The sequence below is a fragment of the Hemiscyllium ocellatum genome, chromosome 43, assembly GCF_020745735.1.
Source record: "Hemiscyllium ocellatum isolate sHemOce1 chromosome 43, sHemOce1.pat.X.cur, whole genome shotgun sequence".
In the NCBI taxonomy this organism is placed as follows: domain Eukaryota; kingdom Metazoa; phylum Chordata; class Chondrichthyes; order Orectolobiformes; family Hemiscylliidae; genus Hemiscyllium; species Hemiscyllium ocellatum.
Genome location: NC_083443.1, coordinates 7376807 through 7401806, shown reverse-complemented (window position 1 = coordinate 7401806; position 25000 = coordinate 7376807). Strand labels below are relative to the sequence as shown.

Genomic DNA, 25000 nt, shown 5'->3' with positions numbered 1-25000 from the left:
ATTTGCTTTTCCATTTCAATGTGTGCTTAAGAGTCAAACACATTGCTGTGGATCTGTGGACACCAGACCAGGTAAGGATGGCAGATTTCCTTCCCTAAAGGACTTTAGTGAACCAGGTGGACAATTGACGTAGTTTCATCCTCACTATTACTGAGGCATACTTTTTATTCCACATTTAGTTTAAATTCTGCTAACTATATAGGAATTGGAACCCATGTTCCCACAGCCTCTGGATTACAATTCTAATTCATTACCGTTGTATCAGCATCTCCCCCTGCATTAATTTCAGTGCAGCTTTAGAAAAGGACAAAGATAGACCAGGGATAAAAGTTGTGGAACAGCTAATTTTACTGATGTTACTACTGTTCCATGGTGAGATTCTCTAAGTGTTTATTATAGCTCTAGGTGGGATAGTTCAAATTGTCAAGCTCCTGGATGAAGGGGATGCACCATTTCCACTTCTTCACTCAGCTGCCTCCTTGATTGGTCACAATAACATTAACTAAAAATGAATCCCTCCTTGATGGATACCTTTACGCAAAAACCAAAAGAATGGATGTTTTAAAACACGTCAATTTAGCTTTCTTGATTTCACAACTTAATGAGATTATTTGTTACTAAATAAAAGGAGGTTGGTTAGCTCAGATGCCAGACAGCTGGTTTGCAATGCAGAATGACACCATCAGCATGGGTTCAATTCCTATACTGGTTGAGGCCACCACAAAGATTCCAAGTTCTCAACCTCGCCACTTGCCTGAGATGTGCTGACCGTCAGCTTAAAACACCACCTGTTTTCTCTCAAATGAGAGAGTGTAAATGGTGATAGACTGATAGTTAAGCAGTCGATTTTGAGATTCTAACTTGAGGTTAGTGGAAATCCTTCTGTCTTGTTCCCTTTAGAATTGATGTGGTAACTATTTTCTCACATTAAGTGTAATAGAAATATTTACTTGCACTGCAGGGGTGACCAGTTTGACTGTGACTTACACAGCACATAAGTACTAAAATCTAGGGTAGGAGGTGGGAGTACTTCAGTCTACTAGCACACATTCGTTTAAATAAGTTGGCTATTGCGCAATTTTCTTATTACGCGAGATTGCATGGGAATGGGCTATCACATTATATCAGAACTGACTGTACTAGGGTTGAGAATGACTTTTAACATCTGTCCTTGTGTATTCTTGTACAGGGAAAACACAAACTTATCTCTCACTCAGATTGCTGTCTTTTCTCCCATCATGTTTACAATCTGCAATACTCACAGATCTTTCAGCTGTAGGTTTGCTCACTGAGCTGAAAGGTTCATTTCCAGACATTTTGTTATCTTACTAGGTAATATCTTCAGTTGACGTCATGCAAAGCAATGCTGAGCAAATGCGAGGTCTTGCACTTTGGAAAAAAGAATACAAGCATGAAATACTTTCTAAACGGTGAGAAAATTCGTATAGCCAAAGTACAAAGGGATCTGGAAGTGCTAGTCAAGGATTCTCTAAAGGTAAACATGCAGGGTGAGTCCATGATTAAGAAAATGAATACAATGTTGTCATTTATCTCAAGAGGGTTGGAATATAAAAGCACCGTTGTGCTACTGAGACTTTATAAAGCTCTGGTTAGGCCCCATTTGGAGTACTGTGTCCTGTTTTGGTCCCCACATCTCAGGAAGGACATTCTGGCACTGGAACGTGTCCAGCGGCGATTCACACGGATGATCCCTGGAATGGTAGATCTAACATACGAGGAACGGCTGAGGATCCTGGGACTGTATTCATTGGAGTTTAGAAGATTAAGGGGAGATCTAATAGAAACTTACAAGATACATGGCTTGGAAAGGGTGGACGCTAGGAAATTGTTTCTGTTAGGCGAGGAGACTAGGACCCGTGGACATAGCCTTAGAATTAGAGGGAGTAAATTCAGAACAGAAATGTGGAGACATTTCTTCAGCCAGAGAGTGGTGGGCCTGTGGAATTCATTGCTGCAGAGTGCAGTGGAGGCTGGGACACTAAATGTCTTCAAGGCAGAGATTGATAAATTCTTACTGTCACAAGGAATTAAGGGCTAAGGGGAGAATGCGGGTAAGTGGAGTTGAAATGCCCATCAGCCAGAATTGAATGGCGGAGTGGACTCGATGGGCCGAATGGCCTTTCTTCCACTCCTATGTCTTATGGTCTTAACATTACATGGGACAAACAGGCAGAAAACTAGCCACCAGGATACATGAACACCAACTAGCCATAAGAAGTCATGATCGTCTCTCACTAGTATCCTCATATATGGATGAGGAAGGATACCACTTCGACTGGGACAACACATCCATCCTAGGACAAGCCAAACAAAGACACGCACGAGAATTCCTAGAAGCATGGCATTCCAACCGGAACTCTTTCAATAAATACATCGAGTTAGACCCCATCTACCACCCCCGAGAAAAGGAACAGGAAGTGACTTCACTACAGGACATAACATCACCACAGGAAATGACATCACCAACCCAAACATATAAATAGAAAGCAGGAATTTTCAGCATTGCTTTGCATGAGGTCCATTGAAGATGATATCTAGTAAGGTAATGAAATGTCTGCAAATGAACCTTTCAGCTCAGCGAGCAAACCTACATCCAAAACCTCAACCTGAGCTACAAATCTTCTCAAAACTCACTAACTCACAGGTCTCTACAGGTCAGTTTGTAGTACATTTTTCCATTAGTAACTGCCTTGATATCTTCGATTGTGCACACAACCACATAATTGACATCTTTCAGTGGTCTGGCCTCTTTTGAAAAAGACACTGCAATTAGTTGTTCAAATGTCCATAGTGATCTGGGGTTAACATTATCAATCCAGTTCTGTCCTCCTTCTGTTCTAAAGGGTCATGAACCTGAAGCATTAACTCTATTTCTCTCTCGACAGCTGCTGCCAGAGCTGCTGAGTTTCTCCAGAAATTTTTGATTTTGTTTCAGATTTCCAGCATCTGCAGTTCTTTATTTATTTTTATGGGAATTATAGGCATTGGTCATATTGCAGGTTGGAGCTTTCCAACAATGTGGCAGGTAATGCAAAACCTTTGCCCCTGTAGAGCTGTTGCCAGTAAGAACATTAGATGCTATGAGCTCAGGTTTTGCAGAGACTGCCTCGCCCAGTCATTGGAATCTCGTTAGCTAGCTACAAAATTTCCTGACAGTACCTTAGTGGCACCACTACCTGGTGGATCACTGCCCACTCTGTGTTGGCAGTCTTTGACAATGGAATGCTGCACACTCCATGTTGGCAGGTCTGTCTATGAACGCATTTGGGGTGTTCCAATTCCTCATTTAACACTTCCTTTTTAATATCTGAGCTTTGAGGGACTGGATTCTGGATCAGGTTCAGAGTGATCAGTCTGAGCTTGTTAGGCTGTTACCAAGGAAGTTCTATTTCTCACCTCCTTCTGGTCTTTGAGATTCCTCATAAACCAGCCCGAGGGTTCTCTGTTTGCAGTATCACTGTGCTCAGCCTTCATTGGCTGGGCTTATCTGACCACAGGCTGCAGGAATAACCACCCAGTCACAGAAAAGACTAGGCATTTTCTCCTGTTGCTGTCGCTCTTCCTGATCTCAGTGGGTTTCCCAGAGATCACTGGGGTTCCTATAACCTTTGATCCTGCCAGGTCATTGTGGAAGAGCAGGTCAGTCCCATCCACAGTCACTGGGCCCAACATCAGGTCACACTCTTGACACACCCAATGTAGAGGAATGGGCACATACTCTCCTCCAATCCCTTTTCTCAGCCCATTGGCACATTCTGCACTCTCGGGGTGGGGTGGGGGGGTGGGTAAGGGCATCATGCTGTAGAGCTTGACTGGCCCCAGTGTCCCTCAGTATCAGCACACGCTCACTTACCTCACCCTAGCTTTACATACAAAGATCAGAAGCTCTCAGGGATTCACTTAACCTTATCCACCTTCGAGGAATGCCTTTGTAGAGATTGGCATGTGTAGTCAGAGTCATAGCCTAGTCTGCTATGCTCTCTGTCTGACTCCCATTCTCTAGATGAGGTATATGTGCATCGATAAATCCCACATTTATTTTCCATTGCCTGCAGCTGCTGGCCTGGATAAACCATACCTTGCAATAACTAAAACACACAGGATTCTGGGCCTCACCTTTCATTTCAGCAGCATCCTCTCTGTCCTGAGGAGGGCTCCCAGCATTTCCCTCTTTAACATGGGCGCTTGCTTTCTCTTCACATTCTCACCTTGATCCTTTCCAGTTAGTTGGGGGTTGATGAAGGAAGGATTTCTGTTGGAACAGGGGATTTGTGGATCAGCTCAGGATCATCAGCCAATGTGGTATTTGCCTGTATCCGTTATACTTTGTTCTTCAAAATCCATTCTTATTTGGATGATGGAGGTTTTGAACTCAAAATAAAATTGTTTCATGGAGGTTTTAGTAAGTGACTTCTGTTTTAAGTGCCTGTACCCCACTGTTAAACACAAGCTGCTTAAGCATTTCAAATTCCAGGTATCTGTGATAGGCTGCTTTCTGAGTGTACAGAACTTTGGATGGTATATCTCTGACATTAACTAGTGCATACTTCAGACAGTCTAACATACTACTTCATAATCAGTGACACTTTGCTCTGGCAAAAAGAGTGAATATCGTGAGCTTTCCCTGAAAGCTTACTCTGCAATAGTAAAGACAAATAAGGACTGCCCAGCGTATCTGTTTTGCCAACACTTGAAAGAGATAAAGAACATTTCCACCTCTGCTTCCTAATAAAATGAGCAAACCAAGTTGCCTTGATCCTTAAGCTTGAGCAAGCATTATCTCCTATGAGCGCAGTAAGTTCAAGTTCCCTTTCCTGCTTTTTATCCTGAAATTCTCTCTTCCTACCTTGCTCTTTCCTATTTTTCTCTCTCTTTCTCTTTCCTACGCTTTACTTTGAAATGTTAATTTCAATTTTAATCTAATTTTCCAATTTTAATCACTTTACCATGACTCGGTCTTTTTGACTTGATTTATTATTACTGTCACATTACCTGGGTAGAGTGAAAAATTTTGTTTTGTGTGTAGTACAGGCAGATTACATCATACAAAGTACATTAGGGTAATGAACAGAGTGAGGAATACAATGTCATGGCTGCAGAGAACTTTGTGAGACATGATTTCACATGCACAAAGCCATGCTGATTATCACAAATCAGTACTTGTCTTTCTAAATACATGTAAATCCTGTCCCTCAGGATTCCCTCCAACAACTTTCCCATCATAGATGACGGGCCACCTGTCTATAGTTCCCTGCCTTTTCCTTACCACCTTTCTTAAACAGTGGTTCCACATTAGCCAGCCTCCAGTCTTCCAACACCTCATTTGTATCAATGATACAAATATCTCAGCTAGGGGCCCTGCATTCACTTCCCTTGCTTCCCATAGAGTTCTAGGGTACTTTTGGTCAAGTCTTGTAGATTTATCCACTTTTATGCATTTCAAGACATCCAGCACCTCCTCCTTTGTAATATAGACATTTTTCAAGATGCACTATCTATTTCCCTCGACATTCTATATCATCATGTCTTTCTCCAAGGTAAACACCAATGTAAAATACTCATTTAATATCTGCCCCATCTCCTGCGGTTCCACACATAAGCTGCCTTGTTGATCTTTGAGGGGCAGCTACGTGTGGAGTCGAAAGAGATGGGAAATACGGACTGGTAGCAACTGTTCCACAGAAAGGGCACAGCAAACATGTGCAGACTATTTAGAGTGCAGTTTTTGCGAGTGATGCACAAATTTGTTCCTCTGAGACAGGTAAGAAGGGGTAAGATTAAGGAACCTTGGATGATGAGAACAGAAGAACTTCTCGTCAAAAGGAAGAAGGCAGCTTACATAAAGTGGAGGAAGCAAGGATCTAGCACAGCTTTAGAGGATTACAGGCTAGCTAGAAAGGAGCTGAGAATTTGACTGAGGAAACCCAGGAGGGGGCACGAGAAAGGCTTGGAAATAAGGATTAGGGAGAACCCAAAGGCGTTTTACTCATACGTGAGGAATAAGAGAATGATCAGGGAGAAGGCAGGACCAATCAGGGATAGCGTAGGGAACTTGTGCGTGGAGTCTGATCAGATAGGGGAAGCCTTAAATGAGTTTTTTGCTTCGGTTTTCACCAAGGAAAGGGAACTTGTTGTAAATGAAAACTTAGAGGAGCTGGGATACAGTCTTGACCAGATCAAGATTGATGAAATTGATGTGCTAGAAATTTTGGAAAATATTAAGATTGATAAATCTCCATGGCCAGACCACATTTATCCTAGGCAGCTCCAGGAAGCAAGAAAGGAGGTTGCTAAACCGCTGGCGAAGATTTTTGCCTCCTCACTCTCCACAGGAGTCATATATCGGAGGATTGGAAGGAGGCAAATGTTGTTCCTCTTTTCAAGAAGGGCAACAGGGAAATCCCTGGCAATTACAGACCAGTCAGTCTTACATCTGTGATCAGCAAAGTTTTGGAAAGAATTCTGAGGGATAGGATTTATGACTATTTGGCAAAGCATAGTGTGATTAAAGGCAGTCAGCATGGCTTTGTGAGGGCCAGGTCATGCCTCACAAATCTTATTGAGTTCTTTGAGGAGGTGTCAAGCCAGGTCAACGACGGTTGAGCAGTGGTGTTTATGGACTTCAGCAAGGCATTTGATAGGGTTCTCTGAGGAGGCTCATTCATAAAGTCAGGAAGTATGGGATACAGGGAGATTTGTCTATCTGGATTTAGAATTGGCTGGCTGACAGATGGCAGGGAGTGGTTGTAGATAGGAAGTATTCTGCCTGGAGGTCAGTGTTGAGTGGGGTCCTGCAGGGCTCTGTTCTTGGACCTCTGGTCTTTGTAGTTTTTTATAAATGACTTGGATGAGGAGGTTGAGGGGTGGGTTAGTAAATTTGCAGATGACACTAAGGTTGGAGGTATCGTCGATAGTATAGAGGGCTACTGCAGGCTGCAGCGTGACACAGACACAGACAGGGTGCAGAGCTGGGCTGAGAAATGGCAGATGGAGTTCAACCTGGATAAATACGAAGTGATGCATTTTGGAAGGTCAAACTCGAATGCTGAATATAGGATTAAAGACAGGATTCTTGGCAGTGTGGAGGAACAGAGGGATCTGGGTGTGCAAGGACATAGATCCCTCAAAATTGCCACCCAAGTGGATAGGGTTGTCAAGAAAATATATGGTGTTTTGGCTTTCACTAACAGGGAGATCAGGTTTAAGAGCCGTGAGGTTTTGCTGCAGCTCTACAAGTCCCTGGTGAGACCACACTTGGAATATTATATCCAATTCTGGTCGCCCTACTATAGGTAAAATACAGAGGCTTTGGAGAGGGTGCAAAGAAGGTTTACCAGGATGCTGCCTGGACTGCAGGGCTTGCCTTATGAAGAAAGGTTGAATAAGCTTGGGCTTTTCTCTCTGGAGAGAAGGAGGAAGAGAGGAGACCTGATTTGAGGTGTACAAAATAATGAGTGGAATAGATAGAGTCAATAGCCAGAGACTTTTCCCCAGGGCAGGATTGACTGGTACGAGAAGTCATAGTTTGAAGATATTAGGAGGAAAGTATAAAGGAGACGTCAGAGGTAGGTTCGTTATGCAGAGAGTTATGAATGCATGGAATGCGTTGCCAGCTGTGGTAGTGGAAGCAGAGTCATTGGGGACATTTAAGCGACTGCCGGACATGCACATGGATAGCAGTGAATTGAGCGGTGCGTAGGTTAAGTTACTATATTTGACATTAGGATTATTTCTGTCCCTGGGTGGTCTTGAACTACCAACCTTCCAGTTAATGGCTGAACATGTTAATTGCGAGGGAATTCCGAGGGACAGGATTTACATTTTTTTCGAATGGCAAGGACTAATTAGGGATAGTCAGCATGGCTTTGTGCATGGGAAATCTCATCTCATGAACTGAGTTTTTTGAAGAGGTAACAAAGAGGATTGATGAGGGCAGAGAAGGTAAGTGATTGGTATTTGAGTGGGTGTGTTCTAGACCCCAGGCCCTACTTCGTAGGGCCTCCCTCCCATCCTCCTCCTCTAACCTAACTTTAAAGTCCACAGGTAAGCGACTCAGTGTTATTGACTCAGTGTTCTTGTTTTGGAGACAAAGTGTACAGTCATGGCAGCGCAGGCAGTGGAATGTTCCTCCTGCAGGATGTTTGAGGTAGGGGTGACCACCGATACTCCTGCCGACTTCGTCTGCAGGAAATGCAGTCAGATCCTGCTCCTCACCGAACGAGTTAGGGAACTGGAACTGGAGTTGGATGAACTGAGGATTATTCGAGAGGCTGAGAGGGTGATTGATAGAAGTTACAGGGACATAGTTACGCCAGAGAACAGAGGTAGCTGGGTAACAGTTAGAAGTGGGAAGGGGAAGAAGCAGGCAGTGCACGGTTCCCCTGTGGTCGTTCCCCTAAACAATAAGTATACAGCTTTGGAAACTGTTGGGGGGGACAGCCTTGCAGGTGTAAGCTGCAGTGACGGGGTCTGTGGCGTGAGGTCTGGCTCTGAGACTCAAAAGGGAAAGGGGGAGAGGAGGAGAGCGCTAGTTATAGGAGACTCTCTAGTTAGTGGGACGGACAGGCGGTTCTGTGGACATGGGCGAGACTCTCGGATGGTTTGTTGCGTCCCGGGTGCCAGGGTCCGAGACGTCTCGGACCGTGTCTTCAGAATCCTTAAGGGGAAGGTTGTGCAGCCAGAAGTCGTGGTACACATTGGCACCAACGACATAGGTAGGAAGAGGGGTGGGGAGGTCATTCAAGAGCTCAGGGAGTTAGGCTGGAAGCTAAAAGCTAGGACAGACAGAGTCGTCATCTCTGGGTTGTTGCCGATGCCACGTGACAGTGAGGCAAGGAATAGGGAGAGAGTGCAGTTGAACACGTGGCTGCAAGGATGGTGTAGGAGGGAGGGCTTCAGGTATTTGGACAATTGGACTGCATTCTGGGGAAGGTGGGACCTGTACAAACAGGACGGGTTGCACCTGAACCAGAAGGGCACCAATATCCTGGGGGGTAGGTTTGCTAGCACTCTTCGGGGGGGTTTAAACTAATTTGGCAGGGGGATGGGATCCGGACTTGTAGTCCAGCAAGTAAGCTAGCTGTTTGTCAGGATGTCCAAGAATGTAGGGAGGCTGTGGAGAAGGTAGCACTGACAGGGAATACTTGCGGACACAGAGATGGGCTCAAGTGCATATACTTCAACGCAAGGAGTATCAGAAATAAGGTGGGTGAACTTAAGGCATGGATCGGTACCTGGGACTACGATGTTGTGGCCATCACGGAAACGTGGATAGATGAGGGACAGGAATGGTTGTTGGAAGTTCCTGGTTACAGATGTTTCAGTAAGATTAGGGAGGGTGGTAAAAAAGAGGGGGGGGGGGTGGCATTGCTAATTAGAAATGGTACAATGGCTGCAGAAAGGAAGTTTGAGGGGGATCTGCCTTTGGAGGTAGTATGGGCTGAAGTCAGAAATAGGAAAGGTGCAGTCACCTTGTTGGGTGTTTACTATAGGCCCCCCAATAGCAGCAGAGATGTGCAGAAACAGATTGGGAAACAGATTTTGGAAAGGTGCAGAAGCCACAGGGTCGTAGTCATGGGCGACTTCAACTTCCCAAATATTGATTGGAAGCTCTTTAGATCAAGTAGATTGGATGGGACGGTGTTTGTGCAGTGTGTCCAGGAAGTTTTTCTAACTCAGTATGTAGATTGTCCAACCAGAGGGGAGGCCATATTGGATTTGGTACTCGGTAATGAACCGGGACAAGTGATGGGCTTGTTAGTGGGTGAACATTTTGGTGATGGTGACTACAATTCTGTGACTTTCACCTTGGTTATGGAGAGAGATAGGTGCGCACAACAGGGTAGATTTTACAATTGGGGGGAAGGGAAATTACGATGCTGTAAGACAGGATTTGAGGAGCATAAGTTGGGAGCATAGGCTGTCAGGGAAGGATGTGGTGGAAATATGGAACTCTTTCAAGGAGCAGATACGATGTGTCCTTGATATGTATGTACCTATCAGGCAGGAAAGAAATGGTCGTGTGAGGGAGCCTTGGTTGACAAGGGAGGTTGAATGTCTAGTAAAGAGGAAGAAGGAGGCTTACATAAGGTTGAGGAAACAGGGTTCAGACAGAGCAGTGGAAGGATACAGGATAGCCAGAAGGGACCTGAAGAAAGGGATTAGGAGAGCTAAGAGAGGGCATGAAAAATCCTTGGCGGATAGGATCAAGGATAACCCCAAGGCATTTTATGCGTATGTGAGAAACATGAGAATGACGAGAACGGGGGTAGGTCTGATCAAGGACAGTAGTGGGAGATTGTGTATTGAGTCGGAAGAGATAGGAGAGGTCTTGAATGAGTACTTTTCTTCAGTATTTACGAACGAGAGGGACCGTATTGTTGAAGAGGAGAGTGTGAAACGGACTGGTAAACTAGAAGAGATACTTGTTAGGAAGGAAGATGTGTTGGACATTTTGAACAACTTGAGGATAGATAAGTCCCCCGGGCCTGACGGGATATATCCTAGGATTATGTGGGAAGCAAGAGAGAAAATTGCAGTACTGTTGGCAATGATCTTTTCGTCTTCACTGTCAACGGGGGTGGTACCAGGGGACTGGAGAGTAGCGAATGTTGTGCCCCTGTTCAAAAAGGGATAACCCCGGGAATTACAGGCCAGTTAGTCTTACTTCTGTGGTATGCAAAGTAATGGAAAGGGTACTGAGGGATAGGATTTATGAGTATCTGGAAAGATACTGCTTGATTAGGGACAGCCAGCACGGATTTGTGAAGGGTAGGTCTTGCCTTACAAGTCTTATTGAATTCTTTGAGGAGGTGACCAAGCATGTGGATGAGGGTAGAGCAGTGGATGTAGTGTACATGGATTTTAGTAAGGCATTTGATAAGGTTCCCCATGGTAGGCTTATGCAGAAAGTCAGGAGGCATGGGATAGAGGGAAATTTGGCCAATTGGATAGAAAACTGGCTAACCGGTCGAAGTCAGAGAGTGGTGGTAGATGGTAAATATTCAGCCTGGAGCCCAGTTACAAGTGGAGTTCAGCAGGGATCAGTTCTGGGTCCTCTGCTGTTTGTAATTTTTATTAATGACTTGGTTGAGGGAGTCGAAAGGTGGGTCAGTAAATTTGCAGATGATACGAAGATTGGTGGAGTTGTGGACAGTGAGGAGGGCTGTTGTCGGCTGCAAAGGGACTTAGATATGATGCAGAGCTGGGCTGAGGAGTGGCAGATGGAGTTCAACCCTGCCAAGTGTGAAGTTGTCCATTTTGGAAGAACAAATAAGAATGCGGAATACAGGGTTAACGGTAGGGTTCTTAGTCAGGTGGAGGAACAGAGGGATCTTGGGATCTATGTACATAGATCTTTGAAAGTTGCCACTCGGGTGGATAGAGCTTGTAAGAAGGCCTATGGTGTATTAGCGTTCATTAGCAGAGGGATTGAATTCAAGAGTCGTGAAGTGATGTTGCAGCTGTACAGGACTTTGGTTAGGCCACATTTGGAGTACTGTGTGCAGTTCTGGTCGCCTCACTTTAGGAAAGATGTGGAAGCTTTGGAGAGGGTGCAGGGAAGATTTACCAGGATGTTGCCTGGAATGGAGAATAGGTCGTACGAGGATAGGTTGAGAGTTCTCGGCCTTTTCTCGTTGGAACGGCGAAGGATGAGGGGTGACTTGATAGAGGTTTATAAGATGATCAGAGGAATAGATAGAGTAGACAGTCAGAAACTTTTTCCCCGGGTACAACAGAGTGTTACAAGGGGACATAAATTTAAGGTGAAGGGTGGAAGGTATAGGGGAGATGTCAGGAGTGGGTTCTTTACCCAGAGAGTGGTGGGGGCATGGAATGCGTTGCCCGTGGGAGTGGTAGAATCAGAATCATTGGCGACCTTTAAGCGGCAATTGGATAGGTACATGGATGGGTGCTTAATCTAGGATAGATGTTCGGCACAACATCGTGGGCCGAAGGGCCTGTTCTGTGCTGTATTGTTCTATGTTCTATGTTCAGAGCGGTACACATGATCTATCTGGACTTCAGTAAAGCTTTTGACAAGGTTTCTCATGGGAGACTGGTGAGCAAGGTTATGGAATTTAGGGAGAACTAGCCATTTGGATACAGAACTGGCTCGAAGGTAGGAATACAGAAGGTGATAGTGGAGGGTTGCTTTTCAGACTGGAGGCCTGTGACCAGTGGAGTGCCACAAGGATTGGTGCTGTGCCCGCTACTTTTCATCATTTATATAAATGATTTGTATGGGAACATAGAAGGTATATAGACACTAAAATTGGAGGTGTAGTGGACAGCGAAGAAGGTTACCTCAGAGTACAACAGGATCTTGATCAGGTGGGCTAATGAGCTGAGGAGTGGCAGATGGAGTTTAATTGAGATAAATGTGAGCTGCTGCACTTTGGAAAAGCAAAGCAGAGCAGGACTTATACACTGAATGGTAAGGTCCTGGGCAGTGTTGCTGAACAAAGAGACCTTGGAGTACAGGTTCACAGTTCCTTGAAAGCAGAGTTACAGGTAGATAAGATAGTGAAGAAGGCATTTAGTGTGCTTTCCTTTGTTGGTCAGAGCATTGAGTACAGGAGTTGGGAGGTCATGTTGTGGCTGCACAGGCATTGGTTAGGCCACTGTTGGAACATTGCATGCAATTGTGGTCTCCTTCCTATTGGAAGGATGTTGTGAAACTTGAAAGGGTTCTGAAAGGTTTTACAAGCATGTTGCCAAGGTTGGAGGATTTGAGCTACAGGGAGAGGTTGAATAGTCTGGGATTGTTTACCTTGGACTGTCGGAAGCTGAGGGGTGACCTTATGGATGTTTATAAAATCATGACGGACATAGATAGTTTGTCCCTTTTCCCTGGGGTGGTGGAGTCCAGAACTAGACCGCATAGTTAGACGGCAAAGATATAAAAGGAACCTTGGGGCAATTTTTTCACGCAGAGGGTGGTACATGTATGGAGTGAGCTGCCAGAGGGAGTGGTAGAGTCTGGTACAATTACAGCATTCCAAAAGCATCTGGATGGGTATATGGATAGGAAGTATTTAGAAGGATATTGGCCAAGTGCTGGCAAATGGGACTAGATTAGGTTGGGATATCTGGTCGGCATGGATGAGTTGGATCGAAGGGTCTGTTTCTGTGCTATACATCTCTGTGACTCTAAGTACCATGTTTGTGGAGTTCATTGATGATTTGCATTGTCCGCATGTGTTTGTCTGGAATTAAGAGGATAAGTTCTAATTCCAAATCAAGCTTAATTTTTAAATAGTTTTGCCCATTTTTTTTTCTTAGGAATTAGTTTTATTTATAATAAATGGATTATTTTTGAGTTCATTAAAAACTCCTGGTGAGGCTCTCTTCTACTCTTAACAGCAGTACAACATGGAATCAATTGACCATTAACAAACTTATACTAATGGTATATGGAATAGTGGGACTTGATTCCCAGTGCATGGCCTGAACATTTGGATATTGCTGAAAAAGATACATGTTATCCAAGCTTTTTGTCTTACAGTCAATTGGTGAGGCGATGGGACTGTTAATCCAGAGATCCAGGTAATGTTCTGGGGACCTGGGTTTGAATCCCACCATGGCAGATGGTGGAATTTAAATTCAATAAATACCTGGAATTGAGAATCTAACAGCTGCTATAAATACATTGCCAATTGTCAGGAAAAAACCATCTGGTTCACTTTTCTTGAGGGAAAGTAACTGCCATCCTTATCTGGTCTGGCCTACATGTGACTCCAGACCCACAGCAATGGGTTGACTCTTAACTGCCCTCTGGGCAATTAGAGATGGACAATAAATGCTGGCCCTGCCAGGGATGCCCCCATCCTGTGACATAATAAAAAAAATTACAAGAGTACCAAATCTCAAAGGGAAGATTCATTTATACTGTTTGAGAAGAGTATGGTTGGCAAATGGACTCTGAGTAATGAAGGTATTGTCATAGAGATTGCAAATCGGGACAATTGTCCCTCATACTCATCGAGTCCAATATTAATTTGTGAGTAAATCATAGCGTTGTCCAACATGTGAAGAATTACACCAACAATTAAATAAAAGTTCACAGTCAAGCTCACTGGGTGACTAACTTACATTTACTGGAACCCCTACGATTATTCATATGCAGGGCCTTGCCCTCTGTGAACAGAAAGTACATTTTCAGGCTTTGCACCTTTTTAAATTATTCAAAAGTATGAAGAACAATAGTTCCTGGTGCATTCTTATGGCAACGTGCCAAAACATCAGATTCGACTTACCTTTTCAGACTTCTCCTGCTGTAATTATGTTGTGACATGTACATCACCCCTCCCTGCAATGTTTATTCTGTGTATTGTTATTTTCTGCACCAGCCCTGTCCTTTCTGCCTATCATAGCGCCAGCTCCACAATGACTAAACCGATTCAATGGGAAGCTACTCCACCTTGAGAGGTGTTTTAATAGAAGGTGGTCTTGAGAGTGTCGCACACCAGCATTGCAGAATGAAATATAAATCAGGCTGTGGTAAGAGAACAATAGACCTCATTGCCCCCGGGCTAGGGAGAGATTTTTATCGAGTGCCTGAACTCACTCACAATCAATGGGCGGCTCCTGGGCGAGGTGTCAGAGCGAGCTGTGGCATCCCGTACAGGCTGGGACTGAAGTGAAAACAAAGGGTTGCAAATCAACATTCTTCAAATATCCAAGACACAAACAGCCAGATGAGCAAATGACGCGGGGCGAATGGGAGGAAAGATGGTTAATAATTCGAGTGAGAAACTTTCCTGTCAATCTGACTGCTGAAGCACCAAGAGGGAGAATGGGAAAGTAAAATAAATGTTCAGCACTAATTAATGCCTTGAACTAAAAAGCAGTTTTATTTAGTTATCTACAGGAGTTAAATCACAGGAAACTGGTGTAAACTATCAGATGATTAAGTTATGCTACATTATATTCAACACAAATCTTTTACAGTCCGGAGACTGCATTAAAGGAGGGTGGGGGCTGGGGAAGTTAGTATGTTTAGGAGAGGGGCAAACGGGGATCAGGAGGGGGTCAGGAGTGAGGCAGCGGGTCAAGAGTGAAGCAGAGGGGCACCAGACGCGGAGTGGGAGGGGCCAGGACTGGAGCATGGTGGTGGTCAGGAATACGTTAGAATGGGTCAGAGCATGGCAGAGGGTCTCAGGCAAGGGTGTCAGGAGTGAGTCAGAGGAGGGCAAGAGTGAGGTAAGAGGGTCAGGAGTGTGGCAGGGCGACTTAGTAAAAGGGCAGTGGGGTTTAGGAGTCGGATGGAGGGGTAGTGAGGCAGAGTCATAGTTGTTACCATAAAATCATACAGTACAGACAGACCCTTCGGTCCAACTTGTCCATGCTGAGCAGACATCCCAATCTGACCCAATCCTATTTGCCAGCATTTGTCCCATATCCCTCTAAACCTTTCAGACACCTATTAAATGTTGTAACTTTATCCACCTCCACCATTTCCTCTTGCAACTTGTTCCATACACTCACCACCCTCTGCGTGAAAAAGTTATGCCTCAGGTCCTTTTTAACTCTTTCTCTATCACCTTAAACCAATGGCAGGGGGAGATTCAAGATGACAGCAGTCTGAACACTCTGCTGTCTTGGGCTCTGTGCCATACCTCAGGCAAGGTGGGCTCCCTCCACCTCCCTTCCCCAACTAGTCACTCCTGAGGAAAGTTTGTAGTATAAAGTAAATGGGAGCCCCTTTAAATTAGGATTTGGACTATCTGAAGCTGAAATGAAGACGTCTAAAGGGAGCTAGGGGAGCATCCACAGCCGCTGCCTCAACTCCCAAGGCGTTGCCTTGATGTTCAGTTGAGCAGCATTATCGACTCATGAATTTTGCAAAACTCCATGAAAAAAATCGATGAGTGCTGGAGCTGATTACTGCCATGCTGACAAAGCAACAGCAGGAGATCTGGACTTTGGATCAGCGCATGGAAGTGGTGGAACAAAGGATCGCAGCCTTGGAGGCCATGACGGAGAGCTCCAAGGGGCAGGTCCGAACCTTGGAAGGCCAGGTTCGGGCCCTGCTGGAGCAAGTAGACGAACCCAAAAACCGAGGTCAGAGAAAAAAACTTGTGGATCATGGGTTGTCCGGACCATGAGAGGGCGAAAACCTTGCTGAATTTTTCGGGAGGTGGTTTCCGGAGTTAGAGTCAGAGAGATGTATAGCATGGAAACAGACCCTTCGGTGCAACCTGCGCATGCCGACCAGATATTCCAACCCAATCTAGCCCCACCTGCCAGCACCCGGACCATTTCCCTCCAAACCCTTCCTATTGATATACCCATCCAAATGCATCTTATATGTTGCAATTGTACCAGGCTCCACCACATCCCCTGGCAGCTCATTCCATACACATACCACTCTCTGTGTGAAAAAGTTGCCCCTTAGGTCTCTTTTATATCTTTCCCCTCTCACCCTAAACCTATGCCCTCTAGTTCTGGACTCCCCAACCCCAGGGAAAAGACTTTGCCTATTTACCATATCCATGCCCCCCATACTTTTATACCGCTCAGCCTCCAATGCTCCAGGGAAAATAGCCCCAGCCTGTTCAGCCTCTCCCTGTAGCTCAGATCTTCCAACCCAGGCAACATCCTTGTAAATCTTTTCTGAAGCCTTTCAAGTTTCACAATATCTTTCTGATAGAAAGGAGACCAGAATTGCATGCAATATTTCAACAGTGGTCTAACCAATGTCCTGTACAGCTGCAACATGACCTCCCAACTCCTGTACTCAATACTCTGACCAATAAAGGAAAGTATACCAAACGCCTTCTTCACGATTCTATCTACCTGTGACTCTACTTTCAAGGAGCTATGAACCTGCACTCCAAGGTCTCTTTGTTCAGCAACACTCCCTAGGACCTTACCATTAAGTGTATAAGTCCTGCTAAGATTTGCTTTCCCAAAATGCAGCACCTTGCATTTATCTGAATTAAACTCCATCTGCCACTTCTCAGCCCATTGGCCAATCTAGTCAAGGTCCTGTTGTAATCTGACGTAACCTTCTTCACTGTCCATTACACCTCCAATTTTGGTGTTATCTGCAAACTTACTAACTGTATCTCTTATGCTCGCATCCAAATCATTTACGTAAATGACAAAAAGTAGAGGACCCAGCACCGATCCTTGTGGCACTCCACTGGTCACAGGCCTCCAGTCTGAAAAACAACCCTCCACCACCACCCTCTGTCTTCCAGTTTTGAACCAGTTCTGTATCCAAATGGCTCGTTCTCCCTATATTCCATGAGATCTAACCTTGTTGAATGTCTTACTGGAAGGATAGTATCAAGAGGCTAGTGTCTGGAGTACAGTATCCGGAGAAAACATTAAGTAGAATATTTGGATGACCACTTTTTGCAGAACGGCACTAGGGGTAAAATGCTGGACAGACAATATCTGGGAGTGGTGGGCCTGTGGAATTCATTGCCGCAGAGTGCAGCGGAGGCCAGGACGCTAAATGTCTTCAAGGCAGAGATTGATAGATTCTTGATGTCTCGAGGAATTAAGGGCTATGGGGAGAATGCAGGTAAGTGGAGTTGAAATGTCCATCAGCCATGATTGAATGGTGGAGTGGACTCGATGGGCCGAATGGCCTTACTTCCACTCCTATGTCTTATGGTCTTATGGTACAGTGTCATGGGGCCACTGTCATGAATGGTCATTTTTGGGAAATGTGGGTCAATATCTAGGGGACAGATCTGAAGGACGATGTATTGTGAAGCAGCTTCCACAGGGCAGTGTCTTACAAACAAAAACCAAAGTAGAACATTCTGCCTTTTTAGACTGCTTTACCATTCAATAAGATCATAAAAGATGTGCTTGTTTTTTGAATTCCACATTCCTATCGACCTCTGACAACTTTTGCTTCCCTTGCCTAGCAAGAACTTACCCACCTCTGTCATAAAAATATTCAAAGTTCCCACTTCCACTGACTTCTGAAGCAGAGTGTTCCAAAGCTGCACAAACCTCTGAGAGAGAAAAGTTCTCTTTGTCACTGTCCTAAAAGAGCAACTCCTAATTTTAAACTAGTGACCCCTAGATCTGAACTGACCCACAGAAGGAGACACCCTTTCGACATTCATCTTGACAATACCATGTAGAATCTTCAATCAAATTACCTATCACTCTTTTTAAATTCCATTGGAAACCTACTCTCATAATGCATCCACTCATTCTATGTTCCAATAAAGTAGATGTTCTCTGAACTGCCACGAATGCATTTGTATTCTTCCTTAAATAAGGAGACCAAAACTGCACACAATACTCAAGATGAGGTCTTAGCAAATCCCTGTGTAACTGAAGCACAAAATATCCTTACTTTTATGTTCAATTTCTCTCATAAAAAGGATAGCAGACCAATGGCCTTCTTGATTATATGCTGTTCCTGCACACTAATGTTTTGTGACTCACACAGAAGAACACCTGGATCCCTCGGAATTCAACAGTCATTCACCATTTTAGTAATCGGTTTCATTTTCACTCTTCCTGCCAAAGTGAATTTAGATTTCCAAGAGGCATTCAACAAAGTACTAAAAGGTTAAGTCATAGTTCAGAGTCCATGGTTGTACATAGTATATTGACATAGGTAACAGACAGTATATTAGTTAATGAGCAGGAAACAGTATATGGGGATAAGGGCTTTTCAGATTGGTGACCCATGGCCAGTAGGATTCACAGGGTTCGGTGCTGGGACTACAACTGATTACAATATATACTATCTGCTGGATCAGTCAACTCTGTTAGTTAGCTTGATGGCAGGTTTGCAATACAAAAGGATGCCAAGAGATGGATTCAATTCATGCAACAGCTGAGGTGGCTCAGCGGTTAGCACCGCTGCCTCACAGTGCCAGGGTCCCAGGTTCGATTCCAGCCTCGGGCAACTGTGGGTTTCCTCTGGGTGCTCCGATTTCCTCCCACAGTTGAAAGATGTGCAAGTCAGGTGAATTGGCTGTGCTAAATTGCCCATAGTGTCAGGTGCATTAGTGGGAGGAAAATGGGTCCAGGTGGGTTACTCTTCAGAGGGTTGATGTGGGCTGAATGGCCTGTTTCCACATTGTAGGGAATCTAATCTAACCATGAGGACTCTCCTTCTCAACATCTCCCCTCATCCAAGGTGCAGTGAACCTCAGGTTAAGCCATCTTCAGCCATGTCTCTCTAATGGGAAAGCAGCCCTCTTGTCTGGTAAGACTGTGGCAACTTTACCTTTAGATTAAAATAGATATTAATGACTTGGAGGAAAGAAGTGAATGTACTGTAACCCAATTTGCATAGGACATTAAAATAGGTGGAAAGGCAAGGTTGTGAGGTGGAGATGAACAATTTGCATAGAGATTATGTAAGTGGGCAAAACATTGGCCAACAGTTTATAGTGTGGGAAAATGAAGATGCTCTTCAGAGAGTCGCTGTGAACTTGTGGCCTGTTTCCACACTGTAGATATTTTTTTAAAAAAAGGAACACGGAAAACAAGAACCCAGGTGCAGCAGGAAATCAGGAAGGTTAATGGAATGTTGACCATCATTTCAAGGGGGTTGGAATATAAGAGTAGGCAAGTCTTACTGCAAGTGTACAAAGTTCTGGTGAGATCATATCTGCATAATGTGAGCAGCTTTGGTACCCTTATTAAAGAAAAGGTATCATTTCATTTGAGACAGTTCATAGACTTTTCACTTGGGTGACCCTGACATGAAGGGATTGTCTTATGAGCTAAACACATTGCGAGTCTACTCACTGAAATTTAGAAGAATGAGAGGTTTTGGATGTAGGTTTGTGTGCTGAGCTGGAAGGTTCATTTCCAGACGTTTCGTTACCCTACTAGGTAACATCTTCAGTGGGCCTCAGGCGAAGCAATGCTGAAAATTCCTGCTTTTGATTTTATATGTTTAATATAAATAGAAACAGAAAGCAGGAATTTTCAGCATTGCTTCGTCTGAGGTCCACTGAAGATGTTACCTAGTAGGGTAATGAAACATCTGGAAATGAACTTCCAGCTCAGTGAGCTAAACTACATCCAAAACCTTAACCTGAGCTACAAATCTTCTCAAAACTCGCTAAAAATAAGAGGTGATCACACAGCGGGTTCTTGAGCGGCTTGATAGGGCAAGCCTCATGGGAGAATCCAGGTCATAAGCACATCATCTCAGAATAAAGGTGAGTCAATTTAAGACTGAGATGAGGAAGTATTTCTTTTCTCAGAGGGTTGGACGTCTTGAGAATTCCATGCCACACAGAGTGGTGCAGTCCTTGATAGAGTCCTCCTGTGTTTTATTCAGCCTCAGATGGATAGATTCTGGTTCAGTAGAATAACTGGTTCAGTATGGGTGGCACAGTGGTTAGCACTGCTGCCTCACAGTGCCAAAAACCTGGGTTTAATTCCCGCCTCAGGCAGACTGTCTGTGTTGAGTTTGCACATTCTCCCCAGGTGTGTGAGTTTCCTCCGGGTGCTCCGGTTTCCTCCCACATTCCAAAAATGTGCAGGTTAGGTGAATTGGCCATGTTAAATTGCCCCTAGTACTAGGTGAAGGGGTAAATATCGGGGAATGGGTCTGGGTGGGTCACGCTTCGGTGTATCGGTGTGGACTTGTTGAGCTGAAGGGTCTGTTTCCACACTGTAAGTAATCTAATCTGAACCAAGGAATATGGGGAAAGGCCAACAAAATTGGATGTGAGGAATGCAGGTCCAGCCACGATCTGATTGAATTGCAAAGCAGAACAGGCTCAAGGAGCTGAACAACCTTCTCATGTTCCTGCGGCCTCATGTGAAGGTGTGATGGGGGAGCAGCGATAATGGCAGGGGGTAATTGGGGAGCTGTGTAATTGGGTATGGGGGAGAGGGAGGGATAGTGGGCAATGAGGAGTGCAGAGAATCAGAAATGTGATGGGAAGAGATTAATAGGAGTAGCAATGATGGGGTGATGGGGAAATACTATCTTGGAGAGCAGGTGAAGGCGGAAACAGTGTTTGGGGGATGGGATGTCTTGGGGAGGGGTTATGGGGACAGTGGAGGAGGAGGTGGGGGTAAAGGGGAAGTAGTATCTGGGGGAGAGGGTAATGGGAGAGCAGAGTGTGGTGAAGGGGGTAATGGACAGCACTGTCTGTGAACGAGGTGGGGTAATAGGGAGTAGTGTCTGGGGAGGGGGTGATGGGGGTCAGTGTCTCAGGAAGAGGGTGATAGAAGGCATTGCCCAGGTGAGTAATGGGGAGATACTGTCTATGAGAAGGGGGTGGGGAGAATGGGGGCACTGTCTGGGTGAAAGGGAGGAGGCGATGGGGGAAGGGGGAATGGGGAGGCAGTGCCTGAGAGAGGGAGTGATGGGGGCTCAGTGTCTAGGGAAAGGGGTGAGGGTGATGGGAGCACTGTCAGGGGAAAGGAGGTTGAGGGGTGTTGGGGGAAGGGGTAATGGGAGGCAGGGCCAGGAGAGGGTGTGATTGAGTTCAGTGTTTAGGGGAAGGAATGGCAGTGAGAGGAGCACTGGCTGTGGAAAGGGGTTGTGGTGATGAGGGAGAGTGTATCAGTCGGGGAGGAGGGATAGTGGTTCAGTGTCTGTGGAAAAGGGTGGGGGAGAGTTTTATCAGAGGGGTTGGGGTTGTGGTGGGATTGTTCCTGGCAGAGGGGCTTTTGGTGGTTCTTCCTGCAGGAGGGAGTTGGGGTGGGGGAGGGCATTGCAGTTGTTTCAGGGGAAGGGGGATTGGGCTGGAGGGTGGCTGTGCCGAGGAGACAGGGTTGTGTTGGTGCGTGACGGTGCCTCTGGGAGGGGGGGTGGAGTGGTGGAGGTTGATGCCGAGGGGAGGGAATTGAGGTGATGGTTGACGATGCCTGGGGATGGGGTTGGAGTGATGGGGATAGTGCCGAGAGGATGGGGTTGGGTGATTGGGGGCAGTGCCTGGGGGAGTGGGTTGGGTTGGTGGGGAGTAGTACCTGGGGCAGTGCACGTAGGTTGGGGTGATGGAGGGGCAATGCCTGGGAATGGGTTATTAGATTGGGGGTGGGGTTGGGTTGGTGGTGGGATGTCCCTGGGGAGGCATTCCTGGGAGAGGGAGTTGGGATTGTTGCTGGGGGAGGGGTTTGGGTTGTTCCTCAGGGAGCGGTTTAGGGTTGTTGGGGCTTGTTCCTGGGGGAGGGGTTTGGGGATGTTGGTGGCTTGTTGCTGCGGGAGGCTGTTGGGTTGTTCCTCGGGAGTGAGTTGGGGCTGCTGGGGAGTTGTTCCTGGAGCAGGGGTTTGGGAATGTTGGGGGCTTATTCCTGTGGGAGGGTGTTGGGGGTTGTCCATGAGGAATGGATGGGGTTGTTGGAGTTTTTTTTCTTGGGGGAGGGAGTTGGAGTTTTTGGGGGCTGTTCCTTGGGCAGGCAGTTGGTGTGGTGGGTAGTGGTGCCTGGGGGAGGGAGTTAGGTTGGTGGGGAGTAGTGTCTGGGGAATGGGTTGGTGTGTCGGGAGGTGCACCGGGGGGAGGTGATTGGAATGGTGGGGAGAACTGATTGGTGGAGGGCATAGGCATGATGGAGAGTGGTGCCTGGGCAAGAGGGTGGGGTAGCGCCTGGATAAGGGGTTGGGGTATATGGGGATCGGTGCCTGGGTGAAGGGATTTAGAGTGGTGTGGGAATAGTTCCTGGGTGAAGGGTTTGGGGTGCTTGGGGGGGTGGTGCCTGAGGAGTGGTTTGGGGTGGTGGGGAGCACTGCCTGGTGATGAGGTTTGGGGTTGGGGAGAGGTGCTTGGGAATGGGGTGCTGATGGGATGTTCCTGCAGGAAGGGACTGGGTTTGTTTGGGGGTTGTTCCTGTGAGGGGGTGTGTGTGGTGATTGGCAGTTGTTCCTGGGGGAGAGCGTTGGGGTTACTGCAGGTTGAAGCTAGGAAAGCAGGTTGGGGGGCTGTTCCTGGAGGAGGGGGATGGTTTGGTTGTTTCTGGGGAAAGGCATTTGGGTTGTCAGGGAGTTGTTCCTAGGGGAGGAGCTTCAGGATTTTGGGAGGTTGTTTCTGGCAGAGGGGATTGGAGTGGTTGGGGAGATGTTCCTGGGGGATGGTGTTGGGTTGGTAGGGGGTAGTGCTTGGTGGAAGGGGTTGGGGTGAAGATGGCAGTGCCTTGGGGTGGGCATTGAATTGATGAGGGGCAGTGCCTGGTGGAGGGATTTGGGGTGGTTGTGTGCAATACTTGGGGATGGGGTTGGGGTGTGGCAGGATATTCCTGGGGGAGAGGTTTGGGATTGTTGGGGTTGTTCCTGAGGGAGAGAATTGGGATTATTGGGAGGGTTGTCCCTGGAGGAGGGGGTAGTTCCTTGGGGATAGGGATGGGTTGTTGGGGATTGTTCCTGGGGAAGAGGGGTTGTGGTTGTCCCTGGGGGAAGAGGGTTGGGGTTGTTTGTGAGAGAGGGTATCCAGGTAGTTCCTGGGAGTAGGGGTTGTTTCTGGAGGTGAGGGCTGTTCCTAGGGGAGGAGGTAGATTGTTGGGGTTGTTTTTAAGGGAGGGTGTTGGTGGGGGTTCTTCCTATGCAAGGGGGTTGTTCCTAGCGGAAGGAGTGGGGTTGTTATAGGGGCAGGAGTTGTTCTTGTGGGTGAGCAGTTGTTCCTGGGGGTGGAGATTGTTCAGGTTGTTTCTGGGGGAGGGAGGGAGTTGTTTTGGGGACAGGAGTTGTTGCTGCAGGTAAGGGGTGTTTTTGGGGGATGGTGTTGTTCCTGGAAGAGGGTGAGGGTTGTTGGGTTGTCTCTCCCTGGCATAGTTGTTGGGGGAAGGTGTGGTATCTATGAGAGTCACACAGGCACACCTAAACACACACTCACACAGACCCTCTATCATATGCTCACACATGTACTCACCCTCTCACAGAATATACCCCTTTACACTCACGAACATACTCTCTCACATACACTCATAACCACACCTGCCCACCATTCCCAACTCAAACACACACACAAGTTTGTGGGTTGAATTTGTACTTGCAGAATAACATTTTATTTTACTCAATAGCTGCATGAATCCTTGTAAGATTCTGTAAATCCACTCTTTAGATTAGAATCAGTCTGACCATTGTGGCACAGACAGTCTACACAGAGAGCAGCTCACACCGTCAGTGCATTATCTGGGCCAACATGACACTGATTGTTAAACTGTCCACATCCACCTGATGCTCTGAAAGCAGGTGCTTCCAAATAAACCTACTGGACTATAACGTGGTGTCGTTTGATTTTTAACTTTGTCCAATTGTTAAAGTTCACTTGAGAACTAAAGTTTTGCGGTTTACATGTTAAAGAACTGAAACCAACAGGGTAATTCTAAAAGATGTGAAACGTAGCAAACAATCAGGGTTTTTTTTTCAACATATAATTTCAGTTACATCATACTGTAAACTTCTGCTATAAATTGTGTCTTACGATCTTATTCTCCACATCCACCTGATGAAGGAGCAGCGCTATGAAAGCTACTGCTTCCCTATAAACCTGTTGGATTGTACCCTGGTGTGTGCTGTTGAACATTGTCCATCCCAGTCTGACCTTAAACCCCTCTCCATCATGGCGACGGTCTGAGGGTGGGGCGCGCCAACCCCAGATTCGCTGCGGCCTTTAACGGACGTGGTCTGTGATTGGTCCATCCTCCGCATCCCTACCTTTTATTGGCTCAACGCACGAACCTCCCCGTTCCTGATTGGCCGCTGTGCCCCAATTTGTCTGATTGTGATTGGCTGCGTGCGCCTCCCGATCCCGATTGGTTGTAGCCCGAGCAACCCTGACTGTGATTGGTTGTCAGTGGTCAGAGCTGTGACTGGTGAGAAAGTCCGGGCCTTACGGTTGGAATCGCTGCAGGAATTGGAGGGGAAAGTGCGGGAGAGAAAGAGAGAAGGTAAACCCTGGGGGTGGGAGAGGGAAAAAAAACTAGGCTGGGGGGGGGGGGAGGAGAGGGAAAGGAGAGGGGGAGAGAGAGAGAGAGAGAAGGAGGAGGGGAGGGAAGGAGGACAAGAGAGAGGGGGAAGGGGAGAGGG

The 25000-nt window shown here is 46.2% G+C and overlaps 1 protein-coding gene and 1 long non-coding RNA gene across 3 annotated transcripts in view; one reads left to right on the top strand and one right to left on the bottom strand.

Annotated features, from left to right (window-relative positions):
• The window catches only part of LOC132835081 (uncharacterized), a 29078-nt gene extending 4146 nt beyond the window's left edge, over positions 1–24932 (bottom strand). The window contains exons 1-3 of one of the 2 annotated variants that reach the window (XR_009647279.1): positions 24629–24932; positions 4138–4273; positions 1263–1389 (exon numbers count right to left, since the gene is read on the bottom strand). This is a non-coding gene — a long non-coding RNA (uncharacterized LOC132835081). The remainder of the gene's footprint in view (positions 1–1262; positions 1390–4137; positions 4274–24628) is intronic. The other variant, XR_009647280.1, reaches the window with a different exon arrangement.
• Positions 24755–25000, top strand: part of LOC132835080 (annexin A7-like) — a 53379-nt gene continuing 53133 nt past the window's right edge. The window contains exon 1 of the mRNA XM_060854378.1: positions 24755–24861. The gene's annotated coding sequence lies outside the window, so the exon portion shown is untranslated. The remainder of the gene's footprint in view (positions 24862–25000) is intronic.